Source organism: Dermacentor albipictus, chromosome 6, assembly GCF_038994185.2.
Source record: "Dermacentor albipictus isolate Rhodes 1998 colony chromosome 6, USDA_Dalb.pri_finalv2, whole genome shotgun sequence".
Classification (NCBI taxonomy): Eukaryota; Metazoa; Arthropoda; class Arachnida; order Ixodida; family Ixodidae; genus Dermacentor; species Dermacentor albipictus.
The window spans coordinates 139628897-139648828 of record NC_091826.1 but is presented as its reverse complement, the minus strand read 5'-3'; the positions used below and the strand labels follow the sequence as shown (position 1 = coordinate 139648828).

The following is a 19932-nucleotide window of genomic DNA, read 5'->3' as shown; positions in this document are numbered from 1 at the left end:
CTTGCGCAGCACTATGCTTTTTCTCGCACGCTTTTGTTCCAACTACGACGAGAGCGGCCCTTTATCATGGGAAAATAATGCCGGTAGTGCCATCGGCGACAACATCAAAGGCAGCGTCACATCGAACCTTACTTGTAGCCGCTTGCCATCGCACCTTGCAGGAGCAGTGATCCCCGTCACACACGCTGGTACCACGGACTGACCTCAGCAGCTGATGTCGCGGACGAGAGTAGTCCTCACGCCACCTTGCACCCCTCGGAAGCGCAGACTCAGTGGAGGATGCCACTCGGCGCATGCGCAGTCGCTCTCCTCCTCGCGCACTCTTCTCTCGTAGCGCTGACCTCCGAGCTCGCTTTCATTTTTCGCTTTGCTTGTTCGTTCGGTTACGAGGTACAACGCCGATTCTCAATGCAGGAAAGGGTGCCTAAGAGCTGCACTCTAAAACGATACAATTTTGTAAATGTCACCTAGTAGTATATCTAAAGCGGACAAAATGGATGTATTATATATATGTGGCTCTCAAATAGACCACTAATATGTGAAAAGGACTTTTGCAAAACCCTCGTAAGGAATGTAACACATTCACATAAGATATAAATACATCAATTTTTTTTTCTGCTTTGAATGTTCTAACGGATTCAGTTACACAACTGTGATATTTGTTCTTGGTGCAGAGCTATTAATTTTCAAACTTCGTGTTTCTATTTGTTTTCAGACATACCAATATTTGAAAATTGCATTTAAAAAATCCACGCGTTGATAAAATTGCATGAACAGAAGCAAGGTTTGGGTACGGGCTAGTTGGTATTCCATGGTATCAATCGTCACTTACAGCGCATAAATAGACGAGGGACTAGAAAAGGATGACGAAGACAACCACTGATTTCCAACTGATTTTTATATTCAGAAACAAACATATATATACTCCGACACCAAGACAAAAGCGCCCCTACAGAGCATCAGCCCGACATGAGTATGCATTCAACATTCATGACCTAAGATGAACGAGAGCGCATGTGCGACCTCAAAAAAAACAGTTCTTTGTCTGTTAATGCAATTGATGGCTTGCTAACTGAGTCACCATCAATGATAAGTCTGGCGCATACATTAGAATGCCCAGCTAAGATAGTGGTTTCTTCAAAAAGCGGGATACACAGCATTGTGCGCAATGAACACCTAGAAACTCTTCCCGCCCTTTATTGATGTGTTCTTGTAACCTAACGTTAAGACATCTACCCGTCTGCCCTACATAAAACCGACCGCATATCAAAGGTATATTATACACAACACTTTTCGAACTGCATACTTTTTTCTATGGTTAATATTGCCATCAATTGCCATCAATTGCATTAAAAGACAAACAACTGGTTTTTCTGAGGTTGCACATGCGCTCTCCTTCATCTTAGGTCTTGAATTTTGAATGCATACTCATGTCGGGCTGATGCTTTGTAGGGGGCGCTTTTGTCTTGGTGTCGGAGTATATAGGTTTGTTTCTGAAAAATAAAGATTATTTGGAAGTCAACGCTTGTCTTCGTCGTCCTTTTTTTTTTTGTTCCCTCATCTATGTATGCGCGGTAAGTGACGATTGATACCATGCATAAACAGGCCTGGAGTGCGGCCTGATCCCGGGGACCAGAACCGAATTGACTAGAACCAGTAAGAACTCCAATTAGCCTAGACTTGAGGGGGGAATGAAAGAAACTGGTACATAAGAAGCCGATCAATGAGTTAGCGGTAAAAGTGAAGATAGAGGCATTCTGGATCAAGCTACAGAACAGGTATTCGACTTTAACTCGGGAAGAGGACCTTAGAGTTAAACCAATGAACGACAATCTTATGGGCATCATTAAGGAGGGTGCAATAGAAGTCGGTGGTAACTCTGTTTGACAGGATGCCAGTAAGCTATCGCAGGAGACGAAAAATCTGATCAAGAAACACCAATGTATGAAAGACTAACGCTACAGCTAGAATAGAACTGGCAGAACTTTCAAAGTTAATCAACAACGTAAGACAGCTGACATGAGGAAGTATAATATTGCTGCGGGGTAGTATTCCCAATGACGAAGAGCCGAGCAGGAAGAAGACTGAGACGACGATTGGAAGCTAGCGCGGGCTGTTGCCTCTTGGTCAACTGCGGCGTATTGCCTTGTAAATATACTTGTAAATAACTTTTCGTCGGTGTCTTCCTACGTAACATATTTGGTGGAGGTGGACGTTCCCTGTACCTCGTCACGGAGCTTCGCAGTGGACGGTACGTCGAGCCTACCTTCATGGCTCCCGGCGACGCCAACCCGACTCCACCGGCTCCGACACCTGCTGCCACTTCGACGACCTACATCACCCTCTCCGATACCCGTGATCCTGGCGTATTCTCGGCAAAAGATGGGGAAGACGTCGAGGACTGGATCAGCCTTTACGAACACGTCAGCCGCAATAACCAGTGGGACCCAACTATCATGCTCGCCAACGTCGTCTTTTACCTCGGTGGCACACCTCGAGTTTGGTATCGGACGCACGAAGATGAGCTGACCAGTTGGGATTCGCTTAAACAAAAGCTTCGAGACTTGTTCGGCAACCCCTACGGTCACCAACTTGCCGCGCAGAAGACGCTGTCCGGTCGTGTGCAGACGTCAACGGAGCCCTACGTCACGTACATTCAGGACATCTCGGCTCTATGCCGCAGTTGACGCACACATGACTGAGTCCGACAAGGTCTCCCACATCCTCAAAGGCATTGCCGATGACGCCTTCAACTTGCTCGTATTTAACAACGTCGCGACGGTGGATGCAGTTATAAAAGAGTGCCGCCGCCTGGAATTCGCTAAAAGCCGACGTATCGACCAACAGTTTGCCCGTCTGCCCAACACCCCAGCGACATCTTCCTGTGCCGACGCTCCTTGTCCCAACAACACTGGCGATGTTACCAGGATTGTCCGGCGTGAGATCGAGGCCGCCTATCCGGCTGCGTTCGACTCCAGCCCCTCCAATGCACCTGCAGTCACTGTTTCCCTGATCCAGGCAGTTGTCCGCCAGGAGTTCGCCAACATGGGTATTCACACCATCTGCTCGGCCCATCGCCCTGATCCCCACCCGGCATCTTCGATTCCACCCCGTCCCGCACCTTCTTACCCACCACGTTTCCGCAACCCCTCTGAATGGCGCACTGCAGACGACAAGCCAATTTGTTTTCACTGCCATCGAATTGGGCACATTTCTCGGCACTCCCGCATTCGCTGGAGTTCCCTGAACCAGTCTACATATACTGCCTACTCTCGCAGTCGCTGGAGTTCCCTGAACCAGTCTACATATACTGCCTACTCTCGCCCCCCAGGTGGCCTTTCTCGTCCCTATGCTGCCCGCTCAGATAATGCCGCCACCGATTCTCCTGCGGCGAACCGCCCCTATTCTCGTTCGCCTTCGCCCCAACGACGACAATCTCGCTCTCCCCAGCTCCGTCGTTCCTATTCGCCGACTCCCTTCGGACGCCGCTCCCAGCCGGAAAACTAGATGATGCAGCGCCTCGAGGTGACGCTGCATTGCTCCCTACGCCGCCAAATCCTCTCCTGACGTTGCCCACTCATCTGAACCTTCTTGACGTGCAAGTCGACGGTGTTCCTGTATCAGCTCTCATAGACACTGGGGCGCATTTGTCGGTAATGAGCGCGGATCTTCGTAACCGGCTGAGGAAAATAATCACGCCCGCCACTACGCCTGTTGTCCGTGTCGCCGATGGCGGAACAGCCCCCGTAATTGATATGTGTGCCGCCCGCGTCTCCTTCGCCGATCGCTCCACTACCGTGCTATTCACAGTCATCGCTCACTGTCCCCACGACATCATCCTCGGCCTCGACTTCCTCTCCGCACATTCTGCTCTCATCGATTGCTCCGCCAGTACTCTCCGCCTCTATCTCCCTGTTCTGGATCCCGCTGAACAACACCTTCCTCGCCTCGGTTCCGTCGACTTCGTTCGCTTGCCACCTTCGGCACTGACTTACGTTGACTTCGTGTCATCCCCACCAGTGCCCGACGGTCACTACATCGCGGCTCCTATGCAGGACGTCCTCCTTACACACGGGATCACACTACCTCATACTATTTTATCTATTACAGCGAATTGCGTCTGCCTGCCAGTGGTCTATTTTGCCTTGACGACACAAGTGCTGCCACGCAGGATGTCTCTGGCCCAACTTTGCTCATTCGAGGATCACTCTGTAGCATCGATTGCAGTAGACGACAATTCAACCGATCCTCCTCTACCATCGCAGTCGGCAACTTGTACCATCGCCAACTTACAGAAAATGATTGCACCCGACATGCCGTCCGAGCACGCTCGTGCGCTCTACCGCGTTCTGATTTCCTACCAAGATATTTTTGACTTTAACGATCGTCCTTTGGCCCAAACAACAGCTGTTAAACATCGCATTAATACCGGAGATGCCCCTCCTATTCATCGCCGCCCGTATCGAGTATCACCGGCTGAGCGTCAAGTGATTCACACCGAAGTTCGCAAAATGCTTGCCAAGAACATTATTGAACCGTCATGTAGTCCATGGGCGTCACCGGTTGTGCTGGTAAAAAAGAAGGATGGCTCATGGCGCTTTTGCGTGGATTATCGGCACCTTAACAGGGTTACCAAAAAGGACGTGTATCCCCTACCTCGGATTGATGACGCCCTTGACTGCCTCCACGGTGCTCGCTATTTCTCCTCTATTGACCTTCGCTCCGGCTATTGGCAGATTGCCGTGGACGATCTCGACCGCGAGAAGACTGCCTTTGTAACACCCGACGGTCTTTATCAATTCAAGGTGATGCCGTTCGGCCTATGTAACGCTCCTGCCACTTTTGAACGCATGATGGACTCCTTTCTTCACGGTTTCAAATGGTCCACGTGCCTGTGCTACTTGGACGACGTTATAGTATTCTCCCCAACATTCGCTACGCACCTCGAGCGCCTCTCAGCAGTCCTGGACGTTTTTCGGCGAGCCGGTCTGCAACTCAACGCATCGAAGTGTCAATTCGGCCGTCGCCAGATTACCGTCCTTGGACATCTCGTTGACGCGAACGGAGTGCAACCGGACCCAGGCAAGATCCATGCTGTTACGCACTTCCCTGTTTCGAAGTGTGTCAAGGATGTGCGCAGCTTCATCGGCCTTTGCTCGTACTTCCGTCGTTTCGTCAAAAATTTCGCGGCCATAGCACGACCACTAACCGAGCTTTTGAAGAAAGACGCCCCTTTCCAGTGGGGCGATAACGAGGCCTCTGCATTCTCGCTTCTCATCGATCTTCTCACAACGCCTCCCGTTCTGGCCCATTTCGATCCTTCTGCGCCTACCGAAGTCCGTACTGATGCCAGCGGTCACGGAATTGGCGCAGTGCTGGCACAACGCCAGCGTGGCCACGGCCGTGTTATCGCTTACGCCAGCAGGCTCCTCTCGCCCGCGGAGCGCAACTATTCCATCACTGAGCGTGAGTGTCTGGCCCTAGTTTGGGCGGTTGCGAAGTTCCGCCCATACTTATATGGCCGACCCTTTTCCGTTATCACAGACCATCACGCGCTTTGTTGGTTATGCTCATTGAAAGACCCTTCAGGAAGACTTGGTCGCTGGGCCTTACGCCTCCAAGAATATTCGTTCTCTGTCACCTACAAATCTGGCCGACTACACAAGGACGCCGACTGCCTGTCTTGCTACCCGGTAGACGAGCCTGACGACGCCGACAGTAGTACCGCCGACGGCATTTTCTCTGTGTCTGCCTTCGCTAACATCGCCGATGAGCAGTACCGAGACCTATCGCTGCGAGTACTCATCGAGCGTCTGCGCTCTACACCTACCGACGCATCCGTTCGCCGATATGTCCTCCAGGGCGGCATTCTGTACCGAAGGAGCTTCCTCCCTGATGGCCCTGATCTTCTTCTTGTCGTGCCAAAACGTCTACGACAGACTGTACTCTTGCAGATGCATGACGCACCCACTGCAGGACATCTTGGCGTAACCCGCACGTACGACAGCGTCCGCCGCCGCTTCTATTGGCCTGGTCTTGCTCGCTCCGTCCGACGCTATGTTGCTGCCTGTGATACCTGCCAGCGTCGGAAAACGCCTCATGTGCTACCTTCCGGTCATCTCCAGCCGATCACCGTCCCTGTGGAACCGTTTTTTCGTGTTGGATTAGACCTCCTCGGTCCCTTTCCGACGTCATCCTCTGAGAACAAATGGGTAGCCGTCGCAACTGATTACGCCACCCGATACGCTATCACGCGGGCTCTACCTACCAGTTGCGCTACTGACGTCGCGGACTTTCTCTTGCGTGACATTATCTTAGTGCATGGCGCCCCGCGACAGCTGCTTACTGACCGTGGTCGTAACTTCCTCTCGAAAGTTATCGCCGACATTGTGCGTTCCTGCTCTATTCAACACAAGCTGACTACATCATACCATCCTCAAACCAATGGCCTGACAGAGCGCTTAAACCGTACTCTTACCGACATGCTGTCCAAGTACGTTTCGAAGGACCACCACGACTGGGACGTTGCCCTTCCTTACGTCACCTTTGCTTACAATTCTTCCCGGCACGACACCGCCGGATTTTCTCCATTTTATCTACTCTACGGTCGCGAACCGACCTTGCCCCTTGACACGGTACTTCCTCCTGCTGCGACCTCAACAACCGAGTATGCGCGCGACGCCATCGCCCTCGCCGATCATGCACGCCAGCTTGCCCGTGCTCGACTGACGGACTCCCAAACCACGCAGCAGCGTCAGTACAACGCCCGCCACCGTGACGTACAGTTTTCGCCTGGTGCACTCGTGCTCCTGTGGTCGCCCTGTCGTCACGTTGGACTTTCCGAAAAGCTCCTTTCGCGATACACAGGGCCCTACCGCGTGCTGCGCCAGGTGACGCCTGTGACTTATGAAATTGCTCCTGTGAGCTCAACCTCGTCATCTACTCTGGCGTCTAGTGATGTCGTGCACGTCAGTAGGCTCAAGAGCTACTACACTGCTTCAGAGTCCAGCCTTTGGTCGCTCCGGGACGGCGCTTTTGCCGCCGGGGGTAGTGCTACGGGGTAGTATTCCCAATGACGAAGAGCCGAGCAAGAAGAAGACGGAGACGACGATTGGAAGCTAGCGCGGGCTGTTGCCTCTTGGTCAAATGCGGCGTATTGCCTTGTAAATATACTTGTAAATAACTTTTAATAATAATATTTGGGGTTTTACGTGCCAAAACCACTTTCTGATTATGAGGCACGCCGTAGTGGAGGACATCCGGAAATTTTGACCACCTGGGGTTCTTTAACGTGCACCTAAATCTAAGCACACGGGTGTTTTCGCATTTCGCCCCCATCGAAATGCGGCCGCCGTGGCCGGGATTCGATCCCGCGACCTCGTGCTCAGCAGCCCAACACTATAGCCACTGAGCAACCACGGCGGGTTGTAAATAACTTTTCGTCGGTGTCTTCCTACGTAACAATATGGATAGAATTGAACATGCTCTCAGGAACAGAGGAAGCCCAAAAGCAGTGAAGAAGAAACTAGGAATATGCAAGAATCAGATGTTGCGTTAAGAGACAAAGCCGACAATATCATCACTAATATGGAAGTGATAGTTGAAGTGGCTGAGGAGTTCTATAGAGATTTATACAGTACCAGTAGCACCCATGACGATAATAAAAGAGAGAATAATCTAGAGGAACTTGAAATCCCACCAGCAATGCCAGGTGAAGAAAGCCTTGGGAGCTGTGCAAAGGGGGAAGGCAGCTGGGGAGCTAGGATCAGCTAGCAGCAGATTTGTGAAGGATGGTGGGCAGATTGTTCTAGAAGAACTGGCCACCCTGTATACGCAGTGCTTGCCTCATGACTTCTAGCGTACTGGAATCTTGGAAGAACGCTAACGTAATCCTAATCCATAAGAGAGGGGACGCCAAAGAGTTGAAAAATTATAGACCGATCAGCTTACTGTCCGTTGCCTACAAAGTATTTCCTTAGATAATCGCAAATAGAATCAGGAACACCTTAGACTTCTGTCAACCAAAGGACCAGGCAGGATACTCTGTAAAGGATACTCAGCAATAGACCATATTCACACTATCAATCAGGTGATAGATAAATGTGCGGAATATAACCAACCCTTATATATAGCTTTCATTGATTACGAGAAAGCGTTTGATTCTGCCGAAACCTCAGCAGTCATGGAGGCATTACGGAATCAAGGTGTAGACAAGCCGTACGTAAAAATACCGAAAAATATCTATAGCGGCTCCACAGCCACCGTAGTCGCCCATAAAGAAAGCAACAAAATCCCAATAAAGAAAGGCGTCAGGCAAGGAGATACGATCTCTCCTATGCTATTCACAGCGTGTTTACTGGAGGTATTCAGAGACCTGCATTGGGAAGAATTGGGGATAAGAATTAATGGAGAATACCTTAGTAACTTGCGATTCGTTGATGATATTGCCTTGCTTAGTAACTCAGGGGACCAATTGCAATGCATGCTCATTGACCTGGAAAGGCAAAGCAGAAGGGTGGGTCTAACAATTAATCTGCAGAAAACTAATGTTTAACAGTCTCAGAAGAGACCAGCAGTTTACGATAGGTAGCGAGGCACTTGAACTGGTAAGGGAATATATCTACTTAGGACAGGTAGTGACGGCGGATCCGGATCATGACACGGAAATAATCAGAAGAATAAGAATGGGCTGGGGTGCGTTTGGCAGGCATTCTCAGATCATGAACAGCAGGTTGCCATTATCCCTGAAGAGAAAAGTGTATAATAGCTGTGTCTTACCATTACTCACCTCTGGGGCAGAAACCTGGAGGCTTACGAAAAGGCTTGTACTTAAATTGAGGACGACGCAACGAGCTATGGAAAGAAGAATGATGGGTGTAACGTTAAGGTGTAACGTGCCAAGGGAGACGTTACATCGTCTCCCTTGGCACGTTACGTTACGTCCCGTTACGTCCCGTTACGTCTTTTTCAGGATGCGCTTTACGATTTGCACACCTTTCTCAGCCAAGCCGTTTGACTGCGGATAACGGGGGCTGGAGGTTACATGCTTGAAGTCGTATGTTTTGGCAAATCTGGCAAATTCATGGCTTGAAAACTGGGGTCCGTTATCCGTGCAAACTTCTACAGGTACGCCGTACCTGGCGAACATGGCGCTAAGGGCTGCGATCGTAGTTGTGTCGTCAAGTTTCTCAACCTCGGGGAAATTTGAAAAGGCGTCGTAAGCAACTACGTACGAATTTCCAGCATAAGAAAAGACAGCTACGCCGACCCTATACCAAGCACATTTTGGAACTGGCCGCATTAAAAGTGGTTCAACTGGTTGCCTGTACGCGTACTTTCGGCAGGTTGCGCAGCTTCCTACTAGGGCAGCTATTTCGCCGTTCAGACCGGGCCAAAATACAAGAGTTCGGGCCCTCTGCTTGCACTTTTGCAACCCGAGGTGGCCAGCATGTATTCTGTTCAGGATGCTTTGTCGCATACTCTTCGGTATTACAACTTTCGAGCCCTTCAACACTATTCCATTAACGATCGACAGCTCTTTCGCAAAAGGCTCGAGTTCCCCGGTCACCGGCTGCCCGCTTGTTAAGCTCTTCCTCACGGCCTGTAAGTATACGTCACGAGACGTCTCTTGCTGCAGTAGCCGCTGCGTTTCGGAAGTGACCATGTAGTCCAAGGACTGCACCGCATGGATCTCCACGTCGTCGGTGGTACCAGAAGTAGTGCCAAGTTGATCTTTGCCCTGGTCAGCCATTGAGCGTGACATGTCAGCGAGAACCAGCTGTTTCCCGGGAATGTTCTGCAAGACAAAGTTGTATTTTAGCAGCCGCAAAAAGAATCTTTGCACTCGCGGTGGCATGTCAGCGATTTCCTTTTGCGCGATCGCTATAAGCGGCTTATGGTCTATTTCGATAAGCACTTTTCTTCCGTACACAAACTCTTGAAACCTTTCACAGCCAAAACAAATTCCGAGTGCCTCCTTTTCAATTTGTGCATAGCTTTGCTCGGCTCGGGTTAATACACGAGATGCATACGCTACCGGTCGCCATTCACCATTGTAGCCTTGCAATAATGCTGCACCAACACCTTCCTTTGATGCATCGCACGTTATCTTATGCCATCTTCGACTGGTCATTTCTGAGCGCTCTGGAGCGCTCTCGCGAGCGGCGTTGTTTTCGGCTGGTTGAAAGAAGGTGCGCGCCCTGCGTTCGGCTGGTTCTTCTCGATTGCTCTCCTCCACCTTCGAGCGCTCTGAGGCGCTCCGAGCCCTGTCGTCGGAGCAGTCGTCGAAATTGAAACGTCATCGCAGAGCCGCGTTGCTGCTGTTGGCGACGGCCCACCGTAACCTAGGCAACCTAGGCCACTGCGACGAACGCTCGTCCCGCCGGCGCGTCCGCCGGTTTTCCCGGCAGCGCCGGGAGCTTTCGATAAGCGAAACATCGGACGTTGGTAGTAGTCACGTGGTTTAGCATCTGCCATTGCCTCCTCCGAGAGCGAGTCGCACGTTTGGCTTGCGCGCTCGTCCTCTACCTCTGAGCTCGGGGAACGCCGGATCTGCCCGACTCTGCTTCGGGGGATGGAAGCGACCAGCCGAAGATAGCATTAGTTTCTCGTTGCGGATCAAAGATTGCAAGCAGGGGGGCGGTAGTCAAAACTTGCGTTAAGATTAGCCACTCTTTCGCGTGGTTTTCTGTCCATTGGAACTCTGCGCGGGACTTGATAAGCTCTCGTAAAAGCGTCGTTCGCTCGGACAACCGTGGCACGAATTTGCTGAAATAGGTCAGCACTCCCAGTATCCGCTGGACGTCAGTCTTTGACGTTGGTGTCGGCATGTTCGCCAGGCTTTCGATAAGCTTTGGGTCAGGCGATATGCCCGTTCAGCTTGTGACGTCGCCAAGGAATTTGATTTCACACCGAACTTGCATTCCTGCGCGTTGAAAGTCAATCCTGCTTTCTCGGCAGCCTTAAGCACTTCTGTCAACCGTTCATCGCGTTCTTTTTATTGGAACCCCAAACTAAAATGTCGTCAATGTATACCAGCACCCATGGTAGGCCCTCGAATACTTGACTCATGGTTTGTTGAAATACCTCCGGTGCGGACGAAATGCCGAGGGGCAGACGCAGAAAACGGTATCTCCCAAACGGTGAAGAGAAAGTGCAGATTTTAGATGTGCGCTCGTCAAGCGGTATCTGATGATAGCCGGAGTTCGCGTCGAGACGGCTGAAGTACGCGGCATTGGTTAAACGGGCTTCCAAATCATCGCGCCTAGGAAGCGGGAAATGCTGCCGCTTTATGTACTTGTTAACAGCTCTGGGGTCCATGCACACCCGTAGCGTGCCATCTTTCTTTTTTGCCAGAACTAAAGGACTGGCCCAGTCGGTAGGCTCGTTCACTTTAACAATTATACCAGCACGCACCATTCTTTCAAGTTCCTTCTTTAGAGGCTCTTCCAGTGCCAAAGGAACTCGTCGAGCTGGTTGCACGACTGGCACCGCTTCAGGTTGCAGGACCATGCTGTATGCCTTCTGCAAACAACCTAGGCCCTCGAAGACATGCCTGAATTTCTTGAGAAGTTCGTCGTTGGAAAACTTGTCTACGGCGCCTACTTTACCCTGGACCAGCCCCAAAGCCTCACTAGCTTCGAGCCCGAGTATGGCCTGACGGCCATTTTTCACAACAAAAAGTGTGACCGTAGCAGAAGTATTACGAAGCCTTACTTCCTGCGTAGAGGTTCCATAGCACGCGATGGTACCGCCGTTATACGCCCTCAGCACGGAATTCGTTGGCTTCAACTCTTCAGCTCCCCTCAGTTGGCAGTAAATTGACATGGGAAACAGGCTTGCCTGCGACCCCGTGTCCACTTTAAAGCTTATCTCGCGATTGCGAACTAGGGCTTTAACCGTCCGATCCCTTTCGCGACTAGATGTCGTGATCTTGAGAATGTCGAAGTCCTCGTCTTGCTGTTCTTTTACTTCGCCGACTACCGCTGACGCGCAACTACTTGCAAAGTGGTTCAGCTTGTGGCACAAACGACACCTCTTTCCAAACGCTGGGCATTGCTTCGGTTTATGCCAGCGGTTGCACTTACGGCAGTGAAATTGTTCTTTTCCTTGCTTCCGCTCTTTTGTGGGTGGCGCCGTGCGCCTCGATACGGCATTGTCTTCCCCGCTACGCCATACTTCGCTGTGCTGCCGTCTCTGCCGCTTGACACATTTGCTCTGCTTTTTGCAAAGTCAGTTGGCTGTCACGAAGCATTTTCTCCTGTAGTCTGGGATCGTGCGTGCCAAATACGATCTGGTCCCTTATCGTGGATTCTTGCAAAACGCCAAAATTACTGCGCTGCTTGCTTTTTCTTCAGGTCACGAAAAAATTTTTCAAATGGTTCACCCTGCGCTTGCTTTCTTGAACGGAATACATATCTCTCGTGCACTTCATTGCTCACTTCGGCACAATAGACATCAAACTTTCTCACCACTGTACTGTAGTCGGTCTTGTCTTCATCCAGCGCGAACTGGAAGTTGTTGAAGACGTCCAGCGCGTCGTCACCCGCCATGCTCAGCAGGAGGGCGGCCTTCGATGCTTCCGTTTTCGGCTGGTGCTTTGCCGCCGTTGCCTGCAGAAATAACTCAAATTTCTGCTTGAAACGCTTCCAGTTTTCCGTGACGTTACCCGTCAGCCGCAGTGGCTGTGGTGCCTTCAGCAGGTACATACCGCGTTATTCGCAGGTACGATTCTCCTCAGGCGTCGACAGGAAGCGCAGCAACTTCTGACACCATGTAACGTGCCAAAGGAGACGACGCTTACAGCAGCATGGTCAGTGCAGGAAAGAACGAAGGTTTATTGAGAGCGTGGCTTATAAAGACATGAATGCAGCGCTCTGTACAACTGCGCATCACAGATGCGCATCCGCACTGATATAATCAGTACACGCGTCCGATACAGTTAAGGGATAAGAAAAGAGCAGATTGGGTGAGGGAACAAACGCGTGTTATGATATCTTAGTTGAAATCAAGAAAAAGAAATGGGCATGAGCAGGACATGTAATGAGGATAACAAATGGTCATTAAGGGTTACGAACTTGATTCCAAGGAAAGGGAAGCGTAGCAGGGGGCGGCAGAAAGTTAGGTGGGCGGATGAGTCTGCATGGACAACTTGGTCACAATTAGTACATGACCGGAGTAGTCGGAGACGTATGGGTGAGGCCTTTGCCCTGCAGTGGGCGTAACCAGGCTGACGATGATGATGAACAAATGTTTCTTCCAATTGTCGATAAAATTTGACGTTTTTTTCTCAAATGCAACAAACTTCATTAAAATCGGCCTAGTGATTATGCCATAAAAGCGTTTCTGTATTTTACATGTACTTGAATAGGCAGCATCGGAGTTGAGCCTAGCTAAAGCTTCCTGTGACAGCGAAATGTTGCGAGAATTAAAATCATTTAGGAATAAACTGGACAAACCTATTCATAAATCGAAAGAGTACTACAGACGAGCTTTCGTCAGTGATTGGCTTACGAAAAGTGACATCGTTTGGAAAAAAATTCAATAACCTATAACAAAGAAACAGTGTGTCAGATGCTGTCAACAGCACGGTAGTTGATAATGTTTTACTAAGCGGGGATGAACTTGTCAGCAGCTTTAATGATTTTTTTTTTGTGAAGAAGCACTGCTAATTCCTTGGTTACTAAATTTCGACGGTGTTCCAAGGTTGCCACACTCAAGTTTCTTCAGCTTACTCCTATATTTCTGAGGTGACAGCACTTTTTGTGGTAGAATGCGTAATCTAATGTGTTTTATTTTTTTGTGGGCATCAGAAATAGTCATAGTAATGATGCAGACGAATTCGTAATTAGGCCTGTTAGGTATGTACTCCATTTGATCGCCCTTGCCATAACACATATATAACAGAGCAATTTCGAGTGGTGTTCTTCCATACTAGAGTAAAAGTATTGGTAGTGGCTACAGTGACGGGGCCCGGTACTTTAAAGGAGTACTGACACAAAAATTTGAAGTTGAGATAACTTGTGAGATCGATTTAGTGGGTCACACACACATACACACATCGTGTGTAAAATATCAGCGGCGAATATCGCTTAGAACATATTTAAAATCAATTTTAAAGTACGTGCGCGCAGCCAACCGTAAAACAGAGCACCTAGCGACATTGACATCTACCGGGTCTGTAAATAGCCAAGAAAACGCTACGTCATGTGGCTACGTCACGAATTTTCGTTGGCTGCCATGCGGCTTTACAGCGGGAGACACACGGTCCGATTTGGTGTCCGATCCGGCGTCCGACGCGCCGGAACGGCAGCCGGAATCGAGGTGTTTTGCCGTGCCGAAGCGCCGGATCTGACGTTCGGCGTGCGACAAACCGGGCAGATTTTCATCGTCCGACGCGTCCGACAACCGCACCGTCGTCTGGACGCAGCCAATGACAGCGCGGCTGGTGATGTTCCCTCCACGGAGGCGGCGCTGGCTGGCCGGTTTCTCGCAGTGTTTTTTTTTTTTTCCTTGCCTGCTGCAGTTTGTTTCCGACACGAGATAGTTACCAGTTCAGTAAAATTATCTCGACGTGTGCCTGTTATTCAAAGCAACGCCTAGTACACTAGGACTAAGCTACTGGCGAGATCAGGAGACGCGACGCGAGGGCATTTCGCGGGCAGACAGCACACACCGACCGTGTGAGCGAGGCTGCTCGCTTTGCTTGCACGTTTGCCCTTCGCAACGACTGCGTCGAGTAAACCAATTGTATTTAATTACGGGCGACCTAAGTGTACAGTGTTAATTGTTTTGGCAAACATAAGCGCTCTTCGACGAGCTCGGGTTGGATCGTAAGCGCCGTCGGCCGCGGCGTGTGCCTAGCTAGGCCTACCGGCCCTATCGCTGGCTGTTAGCGGAGTCGCCAGTGGACGACGCGCCGTCGTGAAGTGTTCTGTCACTCGCAGGGGCATAACGTTATTGGCAGTGTTCGCGTAAAGCGACGCAGTGTTGTGGAGAGTTGTTTATATTGCGTTTCTCGACGTGGCTCTGAAGTCAAGCTGGAGGGCTGGATCTGGGCGGAGCTTACGCGCCGCTCAATCTTTCGGATGCACGCGCCGTGTGTCCCGAATCATCGTATGCCGCATGCCGGAGCATGCGGCGCCGCACGTCGGATCGGACGCCGAATCGTACCGTGTGTCTCCTGCTTCGTACGAATCGTACCGTGTGTCTCCTGTGTCACGTGCTCGCCGTCGCCGGCCGCAATATCCGAGTCGCTGCTCTCCAGTGGGTCAAATTGAAAGTGATTGGCCACGTCTAATACGGCGGCGACTCCCACATGCAGGAAATCGTCGCCGCTGGACGACGAAAACGAGGAGGACGACGACGATGATGGCGAGGACATGGCAAACCACGTGCAGGCGTAGCAGACGACTAGCAACACGAAGCTCGCGTGCCGGCGCGCCGCACGCTGGCTGCGCGGCAGAGCATACGTCATGGCTTTTTGCGAACACGTGACCACTTTGTTTACACTCCCGGTGGACCGTTTCGTTGCTCTCTGAAACCGAAACTTGGACTGGTCGCTACAAAAAAGACTGCAGATAATTACCTGTCGCGCTCTGAAGTAAATGAGGTCTCGAGCCGTGATTACTGGGTCATTAACTACTTATTAAAGCAGAAAAAACCACATGGATTTTTTTTTGTGTCAGTACTCCTTTAACATGTGCACTACAGCTACGGGGCCCGGCACTTTAACATCTGCACTACAGTGACGGGGCCCGGCAATTTAACATCTGCACTACAGTGATGGGGCCCGGCACTTTAACATCTACACTACAGAGGCGGGGTCCGGTTCTTTAACCACATTGACATATGACAAAAATACGAACATGTTGATATAAGAACGGCAATCGAGGTCCCATTACCATGATCGTATATGACAAAACGTGGGGAATAGCGTTTCTGCGATTTCGCTAAGTTTCATGTTTGGGGCCCTCCTGCATACACCATAGAGTTAGTAGAACAACTCTAGAGGAAAAGCTGGGCCGGAAAAGTGGGAACCTCTAGGGCGCCGCCCTGTTGCTACTGGTCAATGTGGCCAGCACAATTACTATTGAAAGGGCTGAGAACAGGTACAGGTCACCTTATGCTTTGTCATCTAAAAACGCATACCTGATAGCTTTATGAAGGTGGTACGTTAATATTAAGTTTGCAGAAAGCGATCGCTAAGTCCGTGACTTATGTAAATCACGATGTACGCATTCATGCAATAAAGGATGACGCGAATTTCGGTTTCGAATCTGTTTTTTGGGTGCGTAGTAGTTTCGTTTAGGTTTGACATGCGATCGCGCGTCGACATCGGACGCTGTGGCACACTCGTGCCTTATGTGCCACCGAAGCACCGAAGTGGTCTGGCATATACCTTCACATGTAAGTAAACGAATGTATCTCCTTGTTGAGAATATCACGCGAGTAGGCAGCTCTTGTGGTGCATCACAATCGTTTGAGAAGCGTCACAGTAGAGCATTTTTCTGCATGCGGAGCGGTGTTTTTATTTGCAGGTTTCCCTTCAGTAGGAAATTGCTGGACAGGCGGACCAGCGCACCGGAATTGTACTGGCGAAGCCACAAGCAACTCAAAGAATCTGTTTAATTGTTGCACTTTGAACAATCATGCTTCTACAAAGGCCACAGCAGAAAAACAGCCTGATGCCGAGTATTTCTGTGCCACGAAGTAATCAAGAGGCGAGTGCCTTATGCGGACGAAATCAAGTGCATCGAGACTTAGAACGACAGAAAGCTGAGCTAGTTGGCAAGGATTCATTATGCAAAACAGAGGTGAGACGTGCAGACAGGACACAAGAGTAGAGAAGTGGGCGGCGCTCGTGTTGTTGACTTGTAAATACTCTACTCTTGTGTCCTGTCTGCACACCTCACCTCCGTTTTGCATAACGAGTGCATCAACCCACATATTAATAGCGTAGGCGTTTTATTAACTGTGCAATATTTTCAACACTTCCTTCCATGCCACTTCATGTGGAATATCTTTTCTGGTCACACATTTGTGCTGCGAATCTATTTGCATGATCGACTCCGGGCCTGTGGGACCGTTCACTTGCACTTGATGCTGAGTCTTTTACATGAATCCATAAACTGCAGATATGCACATCAGATCCCTGCGAGCATTTTCAAAATTCAATTATTTTCTACAACAGGCACATATGCAATACTGACATAATCCCGAATACCACTAAGCAGCTGGGACACATTTTTGTTGACCATACTCGCAGGTAAAATAAGTACATCATGTGGACAGCTCCGGCTCATTTTCCTTAAGTCAGTGTGTACAAAAGTTATGCAAAAATAATTTTTTTCTCGCGCACCGATTATTTTGCTGTATAAGCAAGAGAACCCACCACGTTAGTGTAACATATCTTGTGCATCACACTAATATGTGCTTTCATTTACCAAGTCAGATGAGTTACTTTTCTGGCTCATTCAGTCATATCACTCTGCAAGCTACATTCATCAATCTTCAATTGGATTTTGCAAATGTTTTATGAAACATGTTTCCCTTTTATGCAGATATGCAATGGCAAGTGTTCATGTGTTCCAGAAGTAAAATTTAAGCTCTAAATTAAAGAAGACATTTCTAGTCAGAAACGAGCAAAAATGGTGAGTGCAGAGTATCAGAAGCCCAAGGTACAGAAATTATGAGAAGTGTCGAATGATTTTAACGAAAGTGTCGTATTTGAAAATGCAAAACTCTTTAGTGTAGGTCAAGCAAGTCAATATAGGTAGAATACTCTGCAAAATTATGCGAGTGAGGGGATGTCAAACAATGGGTCAGGAAATGCATTGTTTTTCTGCAAAACAAAAGCTGATTTCCATTACATAAGTCACTTTAGCATCATGGTAAATTTAGAAATAAACCAAAAAACAAGACACGGAAAAATAAAAAAAACCATTTAATTATGCTCTCTCCACACTGGGATAAATGAAAATAAACACATCACATCTAATGTGGACATATCAGATGCCTTGTGAAACACTAAAGGAACAATTCAGTTTCGAGCTATGGCACTTGCCGCATAGATGTGGGGGGGCCTTGCACCAATAGTGATAGTTACCACTGCATTTAGAAATTGAAAGCATTCGTGCAGACAAGGATGATTCTTTATATTTTTGGCTACCACTTAAAATGCCTCCACCAAGTGTTACAATGCTGCACGCAGCCATACTAAGGATCTCGCAGCAATACCTGCAGGTAAAAAGCAGAAGCAGTCAAAGTGCTGGTGTGTTCTGGACACTATGTTTGAAAACTTTTAGGCAAGAAGAGTGCAAGAAGCAGACATAACAACTGAATTTATTTCCATAATTCCCCATTTGAATGGCCTTTTCTTTTTGTTTAGGCAATGCCTACGCCTAGCCACAGCAGCTCCCTCATACAGACTCCGCAAGCCAAGAGGCCGTGGAGGCAAATCCAGGTAAGAGGCAGTAAGCAATGGCACTGGTATGGACATTCATTTCGTTTAGGCAGCCAGCACACCTCGAACAGCCACCTTGACTGCGGGTGTGTCACCCTAGTCGCCAAGGAAACATTTGAGGGAAAGTGACAGGCAATGTGAATGAATGAATGTGTATTGTTTAGTGGCGCAAGGGCCATGACAGGCAATGTGAACAGCCACTTCTCCATGTAAACAATACTCTTTCTCTCGGATGACTCCTGCGCCTCACCACGCCAGCACACTTGTGCACAAAGATGCCGCAGAGGCACGTGCAGGTCAGAGGCAAGAAGCAGTGGCACTGGTGTTGACATTTACCCAATTTCTTTTTCTTACACTGAGGCAGCCAGCACACCTCAAACAGCCACCTTGACTGCGGGTGTGTCAGTAGATTCCTGTTGTACATAAGCTTATAATAAACTTCAGTAAACTTGAACTTCATAATAAACTTGAAGGCAAATGGGACATTGATGCATTGTATTTTTGAACATTTATTGTACACATACAATATATGTTATACTTTGCAGTGCTACAGAGCGTATTTTGAAGCTTCCCCCTATATTTTGCACCTTTAATTACGTATGTGTTGTGTGGCCCTCAACGCAGTTCATGCTGTAGCAGCTGCTTTGTCTGTGTATCGCACATTGGCTTAAGCTCATGATATCCACATACTTCTCTCACATATAACAATTAAAGTTCTATGTAGTCCTCAGTGTTACAACAAAAAATGAAAGTAAACAATCCGATCGTGGAATTGTTTATTACAGTGATTCCTATGACAGTTACTGACAAGTTGACAACTTGAACTGGTCAGTCGGTCCATAGCCGCCTCTATTTTTCAAAAATAAAGGAGGCTATGATCCGTCATGGCAAGGAATTGTATGTATACATAAAAAAAGGGGGGTATGTGTGTGTGTTTGTAGTGGGGGTATAGGATTAGGGCGGTATGAAAAAATGTACCAACACCGTCCTCTAGACCCATTCCGTTAAGGTACCGTAACAAAGCGTATTATGCATAAAGTTCATACAACCAACTCTGATATTACTACAGACGCCAGGCGACGCGAGCTACATTTATCATGATGCATTCGCGACTGCACCGGATGCCCTCCACATTATTCTCGTTAATCGTGCTCACTGCGCCGAGGCAAAAGAAAGATCATGGGCACAGGTGCCTTTAGAGTATCTCGACCTTGCAAGGCACCGCTGCGCGTGCCAGGGGAGCTGTCCGTGCAAACACTCCCTGGCACACACCTGCCTCGGCGGCCCCAACCTACGTACCGTTCTGCTTCGAGCTTTGATCCCCCCACTGTCCCTTGGGTGCCCTGGAGTTCCTGCGCCGCCTGCTCTATTATCATCTCAGGTGCTCTCCTGAGACTTCCGTTTGTCGGTTACATGTGCCCTACAACTGGATCATTACTTATAATAACAAAAAACCCGATCTATCGTCG

At 49.2% G+C, this 19932-nt stretch overlaps 1 long non-coding RNA gene across 1 annotated transcript; it reads left to right on the top strand.

Annotated features, from left to right (window-relative positions):
* Window positions 1–17781: 17781 nt before the first annotated feature.
* LOC139047130 (uncharacterized) lies at window positions 17782–18946 on the top strand. The gene is made up of 2 exons (XR_011507056.1): window positions 17782–18463; window positions 18513–18946. It is a non-coding gene; the product is annotated as an uncharacterized lncRNA (long non-coding RNA).
* Window positions 18947–19932: the final 986 nt, after the last annotated feature.